The following is a 12,013-nucleotide window of genomic DNA, read 5'->3' on the forward strand; positions in this document are numbered from 1 at the left end:
TATTGAGGAAGGTCCCCTGGCATAAGGAGCTTGCCAGGTGGGAGTGGTAAACAATCTGCCTGCCAGTGCAGGAGATGCATGTTGGATCTCTGGGTTGGGAAGATCCCCTGGAGGAGGAAATAGCAACGCACACAGTATCCTTGTCTGGAAAATCCCATGGACAGAGGAGCCTAGTGGGTTGCAGTCCTTGGGATCACAGAATCTGACAAGACTGAGCCTGCATGCATGCTCGCTAAGGTACCCCACGAGGTGAAATTCAGACTTGTTTTTTTTCTTTCTTTTGCTAAGGTGCATTTTCAAGGGAGACATTCCAGATCATCTCTCAGATAGGAGAGGTATCATATCATTGCACTGCTTTCCCCTTAGTAGTAGCGTCCCCACTGATTCCCTGAAGACAGAAAGATGGGCAACAATGAGTTCCTCTTTGGGGCGGGGCCATACATCTCATGGAAATCCCTGAATTTCTGGGATGATAATTACCTTCATTTTACAGAAAATAAGAATAATGACTAACATTTACTGAGTTTATTAAGTGTCGGGCACTGTGCCGAGTGTTTTTAGAGCATCACCCCACTCGATTCTGACAGCAGGACTATATTTGGAACTACTTGATATTGGGTCAGAGAAGGGAGTGTTTTGTCCTAGGATACACAGCAGGTATTTGAACCAGCTCTTCCTGACTCAAGAGACTAAGCTCCTCATCACTAATTTCTGGAAGAACTGAGGGCTTTTCTAATTTCTGGAAGAACTGAGGGCTTTTCTCCATGGAAGTGGGGAGAGAGGAGGAGATTCGACGGAGAAGGCTCACGTGGATGTCTATCCAACGCAAATCTAGAGGTCTCTGTGTTTTGCTAGATTCCCCAACTAATCTCTGACCCAGGCCTTGCCTGGGGGCGGGGAAGTGGTGCGCGTGCGCATGGCCTCCCGTTCGGCCCCGCCTCCCGGGAGGGCTTCCCACCTCTCTCTCGGCTCTGGGGCTTGCGCACTACGTCCCCAGCCAACGGCTGCTTCCCGGTCGGGGACTTCCGGTGCGCGGGGTGCGGTTCCGGGTCGTGGCGCGGCTCGGGGCAACAGGGCTGCTGTTCGGCCGGCCAGCGGCAGCGAGCGGCGGGGATATGAGGGCGAGCCCGGAAAGCGGCTGCTGAGCCGGCCGGGAGGAGCGCCAGTCCCCGAGGATTCCGAGAGTGCGGAGCTGGGGCAGGGACCGGGGGGCACGGGGGAGCCGGGCCCTCCCCCCAGGAACGTGTCCCAGGGCCATCCCGGCCCGTAGTGTGGCAGCAGCTTCAGGTAAAGGTTGCCCTAGCCGCTAGCTCCATCGCTCACACCCCTGCCAGCCCACCGAAGGAGCCTGGCTTCCCTCCTCACTCCTCCGCGCTCGCCGTCGCCTGGCGGACAGCCTGTCTGGCCCTTGCTCCAGTATCCAGTGAGCATCCGTTTCCTGGCCCTTTCCAGAACTGAAGGCTGTTAGGAACCTGACAGCTTGGGCGTGTGATTTGGGGGAGGAGAAGCTAGTGAACTCGGTAGTATTGGGGTTTGGGGAGGGTACTGTTAACTGACAGTTTCTGGTTCTACTCGGTGTCTTAATCTTCATAACATGAAAATCAGGTTTTTAAAAGCATTGCTTGTGCATTCCCTGTCTAACGCCCCTTATCTCCATTGCCCCAAAGGAGTAAAACAGCCTTGCAGAACTGTTTTTTTATAGGCAGAGTGCTGCTGGAACTTTGATTCAGCCTTTTGTTTATGGGAGTGGCATAGAGTCTTCTAGATCTGTTTAAGGTTGGAGAAGAAAATATCACTGTAGTTTAAACAGAAGCATTACTTTAACCTGAGACCCGAAAGTTGACTCAGAGATTGGCGCAATTTTCATTCTGAATGAAGTGATTTTTGAAGCTTATCACAATACTTGGCACTGTGCAAAAGCATCATGTTGTTGTAAACCAAAAGCAGCAAAGTTCAAAACTTCCCGAGATGTGAACAGTCAAATGGAGACAGGTGTTTACACACATCAGTTAAAGTAAAGTCAACATTCTTACTCTGTTTTGACAAGCAGAAGGGGTGGATTCCTAATTTAAAGCAGCAGGGAAAGGAGGTACCTTGTTCTATTCTTCATATTCTGTGAGTTCACACAAGATGCTCAGTAAATGCTGGAAGGGTTGTTGATGAAGGATTGATACTTGTTTTCATCTTGTTCAGTTTACACACTTGTAGGCTTGTTGGGGCCTGTGAGACTGCTGGTGGCTCCTTTCCCATTCAGATTTATGCTCATACTTACTTTCGTTTACCCTGATGCTGGAGGGTACGCAGATCCCTGATCTGGTTTCTGATCTGGCTCCTGGCTAACTTTCCAGCTAAGCTTCAAAAGGCCCCTTACCCTGATTCTTTACTCTAGATAAGTAGGACCTGGAATGGACTCTGTCCTTTCCTTTGTTGTTAGCACTTTCTTTCTGCCTAGATTTCTCCTTTTCTGTTTCCATCTATTGGTGTTACCCAGGGCCCACCTGAAATTGGCCTTGCCTCAACCAGTTCAGGACAACCTCAGGTAGAAATGGTTTCTTTTATAGAACCCTTTAAACGCTCGTTATTCTATAGGCTTGGCCATGAAGTTTGTTTGGGTTTTCAGAAAAACCTGAATGAACTTTTTGGCCAACCCAGTTGATCACTTAGCAAACATTTATTGAGTATGGATGTATCCCAGGTCATCTGATGTGAACAGCTGACTCATTGCGAAAGTCCCTGATGGTGGGAAAGATCAAGGGCAGAAGGAGAAGTGGGTGTCAGAGGATGAGATGGCTTGGATGGCATCACTGATGCAGTGGACATGAACTTGGGCAAACTATGGGAGATAGTGAGGGACAGAGAGGCCTGGCATGCTGCAGTTCATAGGGTCGCAAAGAGTCAGACACGACTGGGCAACTGAACGATAACACATATACCAGGTACCATGCTAGACAGTGTAGGGATAAACAAGACTCAGTTCTTTCCTGCTCAATTTAGTGAAAAAGATAGGAAATAATTCTGACAGAGTGGTATGTGCACTGGGTTGGAGTTCTTTTGGTGATTCACTGGTGGTACAGGAGGGGAAGAGGTCATCCACTTTTGAGGCATGTGCAATGACCTGGTAAGGCTTCACAATGTTGGGTAAACTGAGCTTTATTATTATAGTGGAGAAATTATGTCAGGTGTCTCTTGTTTAATTATTTTAACTTCAATTCACAGATTAGGAGGGCTCAGGATAAATAACACATCTGGTATGAGACAGAGCCAGGATCCAAACCCAGGTGTGTCTTACGCTTGTATCTGTGCCTTGTATGTGTTTTTTCTTTTCTCACACCGTAGCTCGCTGTATGCAAATACATATTGAAGCAACTATTCAGAGAAAAAAATATGTGTTAAAATGAATGGTGTGGATAGTTCTTTAAATGTAGAGAAGACCATAGTCTTCCAAGGCAAGATGGTAGTATGTGGTTCAGCTCAGCTTTGAATATGAGTGGACCAGACATTCTGTAGAGAACAGCTATGGACTCTGACTTCAATTCTTGGTCCCTCCTCTTTAATAGCTATGTGACCTTTGGCAAGTTTCTTAATTCTTAGCATCATTTTCAAGTATAGTTTGGGATAGAGAATGATACAAACTTCGTGGAGTAATGTGAGCTGATGTGGATAAAGTGCCTGGTATGTGGCAAGGTTCCCTGAGATGGTAGCTGTTAAGATGTAAAGGTGCAGTGTCTGTGGCATGGTTTTAGAGTAGTGAGTAGATCAGCCAGAATAAAGCAAGCCATTGCTTCTTTAAGTGTGTGTGTGTGTGTGTGTGTGTGTTTTAGTCGCTCAGTTGTGTATGACTCTGTATGATCCCATGGACTGTAGTCCACCAGGCTTCTCTGTCCGTGGAATTCTCCAGGCAAGAATATTGGATTGGGTTGCCATTCCCTTCTCCAGGGCATCTTCCCAACCCAGGGATCGAACCTGGGTCTCCTATGTAGGCAGGAGGATTCGTTACTGCCTGAGCCACCAGGGAATACTGGGCAGTAAAGTTGGAGGGCCATTACAGGGCCAGAGTCAGGGCTTGTATGTCAGGCAAGAGAGGTCAATTCCAGTTTCTGCTCATAACCCTTCTTGTTAATGAATACCTTGAAGATCTGTGATTCATTCAGCAGTGCCAGGGAAAATGTTAGACCCAGAGACGCAAAAAGGAATATAACCAGGTCCCCACCCTGAGGGGGTTTCCATTCCATTCCTACGGGGGAGGTGTGTGTGTGTGTGTGTGTGTGTGCACACGCGCGCACAGGTGAACTGCAGTAATGCATTTTCAGTACTAAGATAGTAGTCCCCACAAGGTACTGTGGAGCACAAAGGAGGAAACACTGGTAATGGTAGCTTGGGAGCACTTGCTGTGTACCAGCATTATGTTAAATGCATTATCTCGTTTATTCCTCTACAGGATGATGTTGTAAGTATTCTGATGTTACAGATGAGGAAACTAGAGCACAGAGGGGTTAAATGAATTCCTTTAGTTTATGGAGTTGATGGAGCTAAGAGTAGAGGGGATTATCTCCTAGACTTCAGTAACTCTCCTTTTTAGCACTATGCCACATTCTTTCTTTGTGATGTGAATGGCTTCAAAGAGGAGCCAGCCCTTGAGCCCTAGATTCAGCCTCTGCACTGGGCAATAGGAATAATGGGGAATGAACATGGTTTCTACAACTCAAGGAGCTCATCACCTTATCTGTCATGTTTGGTATATATATTTAAGTGGGGTGTCTGTTTTGCTTGTTGACTCATAACTGAAGACTTTAGAAACTGTTGCGGTTCAGTGGATTATATGTGCTTCAGCTGAGAGAATTTGCTGTAAATCTGTTGTTCTGATTGTTGTCGTTCAGCCACTCAGTCATGTCTGACTCTTTGCGACGCCATGAATGGCAACAAACCAGGCTTCCCTGTTTTACTATCTCCTGGAGTTTGTTCAGACTCGTGTCCATTGAGTCAGTGATGCCATCCAACCATGTCATCCTCTGTCATCCCCTTCTCCTCCTGCCCTCAATCTTTCCCAGCATCAGGGTCTTTTCTAATGAATCAGCTCTTCACATCAGGTGGCCAGAGTGTTGGAACTTCAGCATCAGTCCTTCCAATAAATATTCAGAGTTGATTTCCTTTAGGATTGACTGGTTTGATCTCCTTGCAGTTCAAGGAACTCGCAAGAGTCTTCTCCAGCACCAGAGTTCGAAAGCATCAATTCTTTGGCACTCAGCCTTCTGTATGGTCCCCTCTCACATCCGCACTTGACTACTGGAAAAATCACAGCTTTGACTATATGAACCCTTGTCAGCAAAATGACGTCTCTACTTTTTAATATGCTGTCTAGGTTTGTCGTAGCTTTTCTTCCAAGGAGCAAGTGTCCTTTTTTTTTTTTTTCCCATTTATTTTTATTAGTTGGAGGCTAATTACTTTACAATATTGTAGTGGTTTTTGCCATACATTGACATGAATCAGCAATGGATTTACGTGTGTTCCCCATCCTGATCCCCCCTCCCACCTCCCTCTCCACCCGGTCCCTCTGGGTCTTCCCAGTGCACCAGCCCCAAGCACTTGTCTCATGCATCCAACCTGGGCTGGTGATCTGTTTCACCCTTGATAATATACATGTTTCGATGCTGTTCCCTCTAAACATCCCACCCTCGCCTTCTCCTGCAAGTGTCTTTTACTTTCATGGTTGCAGCCACTGTCCGCAGTGATTTTGGAGCCCAAGAAAATAAAGTCTGTCACTCTTCCCATTTTTTCCCCATCTATTTGCCATGAAGTAATGGGACCAGATGCATGATCTTAGTTTTTTGAATGCTGAGTTTTAACTTGACCTTGTGTTTTCTGTGAGTTTGAAGTTTTTCAGAGGTTTTGACCCCAAAGATAGCACATTTCAGCTTGTGTTAAATTTAAAATAACTGAGTGCTTATAGTCATTGTTAGATGCTTTTGTATACGTTGAAAAGTTTAGTCGCTCAGTTGTGTCTGACTCTTTGTGACCCCATGGACTGTAGCCTACCAGGCTCCTCCATCCACAGGATTTTCCAGGCAAGAATACTGGAGTGGGTTGCCATTTCCTTCTCCAGAGGATCTTCCTGACCAAGGGATCGAACCCAGATCTCCGACATCGTAGGCAGACGCTTTACCATCTGAGCCACCAGGGAAGTCCTCTTGTGTACCTTACTTTCTTCAGTCTTCTTGATTCTGTGGATTTGTTAATTTAGTTCTCTCTCTCTCTTTTTTTTTCAAATTTTTATTTATTTATTTATGGCTGAGCTGGGTGTTGGTTGCTGCACGGACTTTCTCCGGTTGCCACGAGCGGATCTGCTCTCTACTTGTGATGCTCAGACTTCTCATTGTGATGGCTTCTCTTGTTGCAAAACAGGGCTCCAGAGTACTTGGACTCAGTAGTTGTGGCACACAGGCCTAGTTGCCCTGCGGTATGTGGAATCTTCCTGACCAGGAATCAAACCCGTGTTTTCTGCATTGGCAGGCGGATTCTCAACTCCTGGTCCACCAGGGAAGTCCTAGTTCTCTTTTGAACTCTACCTCAGGAGTCTCCAAATCAGATGCCCATGATGTAACATAAAGAGAGGACAGACCTTGTGAACTGGAGGGCACGTGACCAGTCAGTCTAAAAGCAGCTGTCACTACTCAGCTCCAGTTGCTTATCACTGTGTGAGGAAGTAGGCCCAGTGTCCCTAGATCTTCCGATTGTTTTCAAGAGGGATGCTGGAAATTTGGATTTTAATGTATTTAGTTTAAAAAAATTGCCATTATAAAAACACCATGTAGATCAAAACACGTTTGTGGGCTGTGTACAGTCTTAGGCGGCCTGATTGTGAATTCTGACCTACCTGCTCACTGACATTTTGGTACCCACTGTTCAAAGTAGGAGGTCCAACACAATTGTGATCATTGATCAGAAATCTACTGATAAATTGCTGGAGTGAGGGGGTATTGTATTGGAGTCATACTGATATCTGGGGAAGTGGCAGGGCGAATACTTTTATAGTATAGTCAGGCTAAATCAGGGATGGGGTTTGAATGAGATGATGACCTTGTAATACTTTTGTGCCCTTAGCACTTTAAATGTTACCAGGTCTCCTGTCTCTTTTGGTCCTCTCTATAGTACATGATGGCACCCCACTCCAGTACTCTTGCCTGGAAAATCCCGTGGACGGAGGAGCCTGGTAGGCTGCGGTCCATGGGGTCGCTAAGAGTCAGACATGACTGAGCAACTTCACTTTCACTTTTCACTTTCATGCATTGGAGAAGGAAATGGCAACCCACTCCAGTGTTCTTGCCTGGAGAATCCCAGGGATGGGGGAGCCTGGTGAGCTGCTGTCTACGAGATCACACAGAGTCGGACACGACTGAAGTGACTTAGCAACAGCAGCATAGTACATGAAGTGAACAAGGCAGGGTGGTTATCATAACCTCTGGAAATGAAGAAATTGCTGCCCAGTGATTTACAGTTTAGTAGGAAGTGCACTTGACTGAGCGGGACTTGAATTCTGAACGCTGGTATGCCAGTTACAGCCTTTTGATTTTGGTCAAGTCAAAAATCCTTGTATCCTTTTTGTCATCTGGATAATAATGAGGGAGCTCAATTGAAGTCTTGGTGAGGTCTTTTCAGGATGCCAAGCTTTCCGATTCTAATTGACATGCTTAAAGCTGCACAACTGATTATTGGCAGACCCCAGTGGAGAGGAGTTGCTTCTCTCTTGATGGCGGGTAGGGAGCCACTGTTCAGCTTTTCCCTCTGTTCTTTGTTCATTACTTTTGGGAAAGGACCTTGACAGGCCAGGTGCTCCCCAAATACATAGAGTGCTTTGTTGACTCTATATACACAAAATTGGAAGGAGGCAGAGAGATACCCAGCGTAGTGAGAGAAATATGGTCAGGGAGCTCCCAGCTCAAGAGTTTAATTTGTTTTTATTTTAATACCCAGCTTCCACAAAGTGAAAATTGAAGAAATATTTGTCTTCTAGATACTTGTTTTCATTCATACTCCATCATATAAGGAAATAACATAGACTATAAAAATGAAAAAAAATTCTGAGCAGTCATTCAAAATTTATTAACTCTAGTTGGCAGCAGCCTAGGTATATTGAGGAAATAGATTTAATATAGGAAGCACAAAATTTGGACCCAAAGAAGAAAACAGCTTTAAGTAATTGAAAGTGAGAAAAATGGGAGCAGCCACTTCAACAACAGAACTTAAATTCTGGAAATAGCAAGAAGGTATTAGAATAACTAGTGGAATTAAATTATGGTAATCGCTTCTGAAAGAAATTGAATATTATGTCACACTTACCTCTAAACACATGCAGTGTTAGCGTCGTACCCTGTACTTGAGTGTTCTTTTATGAATATGCTTGTATTATTGATGCTGTCAAAATGGACCAAATGTGTAAAACTTCAAAAAAAGTCACAGTTCCCTGTGGACTCATTTTAAGGTACCATATTATAAATAAGTACTGTTTCAGCAGAGAAATTGGTAGAAAATGGTTTGAAGGAATGGTTTTCTTCTTAAAACAAATAACTTTTTAGTCTGTGCTTTAGTTGCTGACATACTGGAGGCTAACAGAGGAACTGAGATGCAGAGTGAGCCGGGGCTTTGGAGTCACACTCACCTAGATATGAATATTGGCTCTTTCGGTTATTAGCTCTGTGACCCGGAAAGTACTGCCACTCTCATATGGTACTTGGGAGCTTGCATATGAGGAGTAAGTACCTCATACCATGATACTTTTGGAGGGATGTAGGTACCAGCATTCAGGGGCACAAGCCATTCAGGTTAGTACAATGTAACAAGAAATGATTTTATGGTGTGGTTGTAAAGGAGTGAGACTTATTTTCTTGTCTGGATCATGAAATTAGTCTTGTTAATTTCCAGTTGTGCTTTGTGAGTTAGCGCGCCTATGAACTGAGCACTGTTGAGAAAAGGGTCTCGGTATGCTATTTTTAGGCTATTAAATGAATTGATCTGTTAAATCACAATAAACACCTCCAGTTGTTTATATTACCTTTTAGTGTGCCCATGACTGCCTTTTGAAGTTGTTAGAGCTAGGAGTATATTATGTATTCCCTGCCCCCATTTTACAAATGCTGAAACTGAAGCTTAGAGAAGTAAAGTGATTCAAGGTAGAAAGCTACTGATAATGGCAAAGCTGTGCTTTGAACCTTTGGGTTTTTTTTTAACTCTAAATACCACAGTGGCTTTTGTCGCTCTTCCATGCTGCTCTAGATTTGAATATTGGAACTGACCCTTGTTTTGGGAGGATCATCAGCTCATTTTAAACTTAGTGCCTGTAGAAAATTGTTGTTGATTATATTATGGGAATGTTTGGTTACTAGTATACTCTTATGATTTGAAGTTTAAAGATTTAACAAAACTCTAATAATACTCATTGCTGGCAGAGGTTGGTAGTGAGATGATCACTCATATGTGGAAATAAAAATTGGTAAAACTTTTCTGGAAAATGCTCTGGCAGTATTATCATGAGCCTTTAAAGTCATATATGCCTTTTGAGTTTGTAATCCCATTACTAAGAATCTTTGTTAAAAAAATAATCAGAAATGCAGAAAAGTATTCATGTTTAAAGATGTTCACTGTGGATTTATAATAGCAAAAATTAGAAACAACTGTAATATTCAAAAAAGAGGTAAGAGAAATTTTGGAAAAACCGTGGATTGAAAATACTGTACAAGCATTTTAGATGTTTTAGGAGAATTTTAGTGACATATTAATATGCTCATATAATATGAAGTGAAAAAAGGATATAAAACTATGTGAAGTATGATCTCAATATCAAATATATAAAGAGAAAAAACAGGTGGTGAGATTATAGGTCTTTATAGGTCTTTATGCTTTTTCAGTTTTCCAGAATATTCTCTGATAAGTATAAATTGTTTTCCAGTAAAAAATCCTTTTAGTTTAACTTGTAATTGAGAAATACAAGTTCTCTTGCACATCATTTTGATCAAAAAAGTTTTCCCTAATGCAGGTTATCTGAATTTATAAATGGATTGTATTTTCAAGAAGTCAGTTTCAACCTCAGTTGTTTAATGATTAAAATATGGTTTCATCCTTTTTTTTTTGGCTGTACCGCACTGCTTCATGCAAGATCTTAGTTCCCTGACTAGGATGGAGTCCTTGCCCCCCGCAGTGGAAGCACAGAATCTTAACCACTGGACTGCCAGGGAAGTCCCTGGTTTTCTGTATTTTGACATAAAGGATGTTGAGGTTCCCAGGCTAGCCTCCTCTTCTCCCCTAAACTATCTTGAAAGAAGAGTCATGTTTGTGTCGGTAGTATCCGTGACCCAGTGCTACCCTCACCTCTTTAGTGGCCAGTGGGACAGTGAGTAGCCGTGGGGCAGCTGTGTCTTTCCTAGAGGGTACATGCTTGTCTCCATGAGGCTGGTTGTTGGCATATAGAACTTTTTTTGTGAGTTGAATATTTGTGTCTTGGAAAGTGTGTTTTTAGTATGGGAAATTGTAAGTATGAATTTCTATTTCACTTTTAAAACTTTTGTAAGAAAAAAATTAAAGATCAAAGTTTGTTTGAATTTTAATTTTTCTGATAACAGTATTCAAGATGTATGAATATTAAAATATCATGAAGAATTGTGCCTTTTACTCTTTTCTGATTACATACTTCATAATTGAAATTGCGATAGTTTCAGCATATACAGTTAAGCATGATGTCTAGTTGTTTTTTTTAATATGCATGGTAATTCTCCTAAATACAATATACAAAAGCATGCAGAAAATTTAACAAAATATTTGAGCATATTTAAATTGGGAAAATACTAGGCAAGATGTTTCTTTTTGTAAACTGCTCTGTCCAAAGCATTCTGTATATTATCAGAATGAAAAATGACAGCACTTTGTCATCTGTTCAAATTGATATTGCACTCTTTGCAATGACAGCTGAAAAGGCCCACAGGTGCCATATAAAGAGGTGACCATGTTGTCATATTTCATTTCGGCATCCCTCTGCAAAGCCATAATTACCTAATTAGGTTGTTAATTAGGAGATTAGCATTTCACTGTATTGATAGAATGCTCTTTACTGGCATGGGGCTAGATACAGATTTGTCTACCCTAATTTATAGTCTCTGCCTTTTTGGTACTTATTTATTTGCTTAAGATCCTGATGTGGGGCATTTCAGTTTACCTGAGAAACAGTTTGTTTACAAGCTAATGAAGCTTTGATTGCTGGATTAAAGTTGCTGAGTTAAAATATGAACAGAATTAAAAGGGTGGTCACATCCCCAAAATGATAATAAAAATTCTGAGTTAGTATAACTTGTGTTCTCATTAGCATAGGGAACAAACACATGAGAAGAACTGAAGTTGTTGGTAAGAAGTCCAAAATTAAAAACTGTGAAATGTGATAGAGATTTATGTATCCTAAACTAGGCAAAGGAAAGTAGTTATCTTTAATGACAAATCTCTGTCACTTATACTGAGATATAAAACATGGTAAGTATTTTTAGTGTATTTCAGAAGTTGAAGCCTACTTGATGTAGTAGTGTTAGTGGCTCAGTTGTGTCAGACTCTTTGTCACCCCGTGGACTGCAGTCAGCTAGGCTCCTCTGTCCATGGAATTCTCCAGGCAGGAATAGTGGAGTGGGTGGCCATTTCCATCTCCAAGTTGATGACTTCAGAACAAACATATTCAGTCTTCCGACTGCCTAAGATAGTCACCATGCAGGTTTATTTCATTTGTACCTTCTGATCATTAGCCTCTGCTTGGAACATTCTCTTCCCATAGTCTGTGCAGTCCTGAGTGCTTATGGAATTCAAAGTATTTCACAGTAACCTTCACTTGGTCAGCTATTTGGAGTAAGCTGTGTTTCTGTTAAGTGTGTGGACATTCTTTTTGCATGGAGGTTAGAAGAGGGCTGGTTAAAAAAATATCCACTTGTTTTTACTCCATTGCATGATTTGACTGTAATGTTTATAATTTGCATTACATATACCTTTA

The 12,013-nt window shown here is 42.5% G+C and overlaps 1 protein-coding gene across 9 annotated transcripts in view; it reads left to right on the forward strand.

The window, feature by feature from the left end:
* The first annotated feature begins 1,025 nt into the window (after positions 1–1,025).
* The window catches only part of MAPKAP1 (MAPK associated protein 1), a 228,496-nt gene continuing 217,508 nt past the window's right edge, over positions 1,026–12,013 (forward strand). For 4 of the 9 annotated variants that reach the window (XM_061154649.1, XM_061154651.1, XM_061154648.1 and 1 more), the window contains exon 1: positions 1,026–1,287. The gene's annotated coding sequence lies outside the window, so the exon portion shown is untranslated. The other 5 variants (XM_061154647.1, XM_061154655.1, XM_061154653.1 and 2 more) reach the window with 4 other exon arrangements.

Source organism: Dama dama, chromosome 11 (genome assembly GCF_033118175.1).
Source record: "Dama dama isolate Ldn47 chromosome 11, ASM3311817v1, whole genome shotgun sequence".
NCBI classification, from domain to species: Eukaryota; Metazoa; Chordata; class Mammalia; order Artiodactyla; family Cervidae; genus Dama; species Dama dama.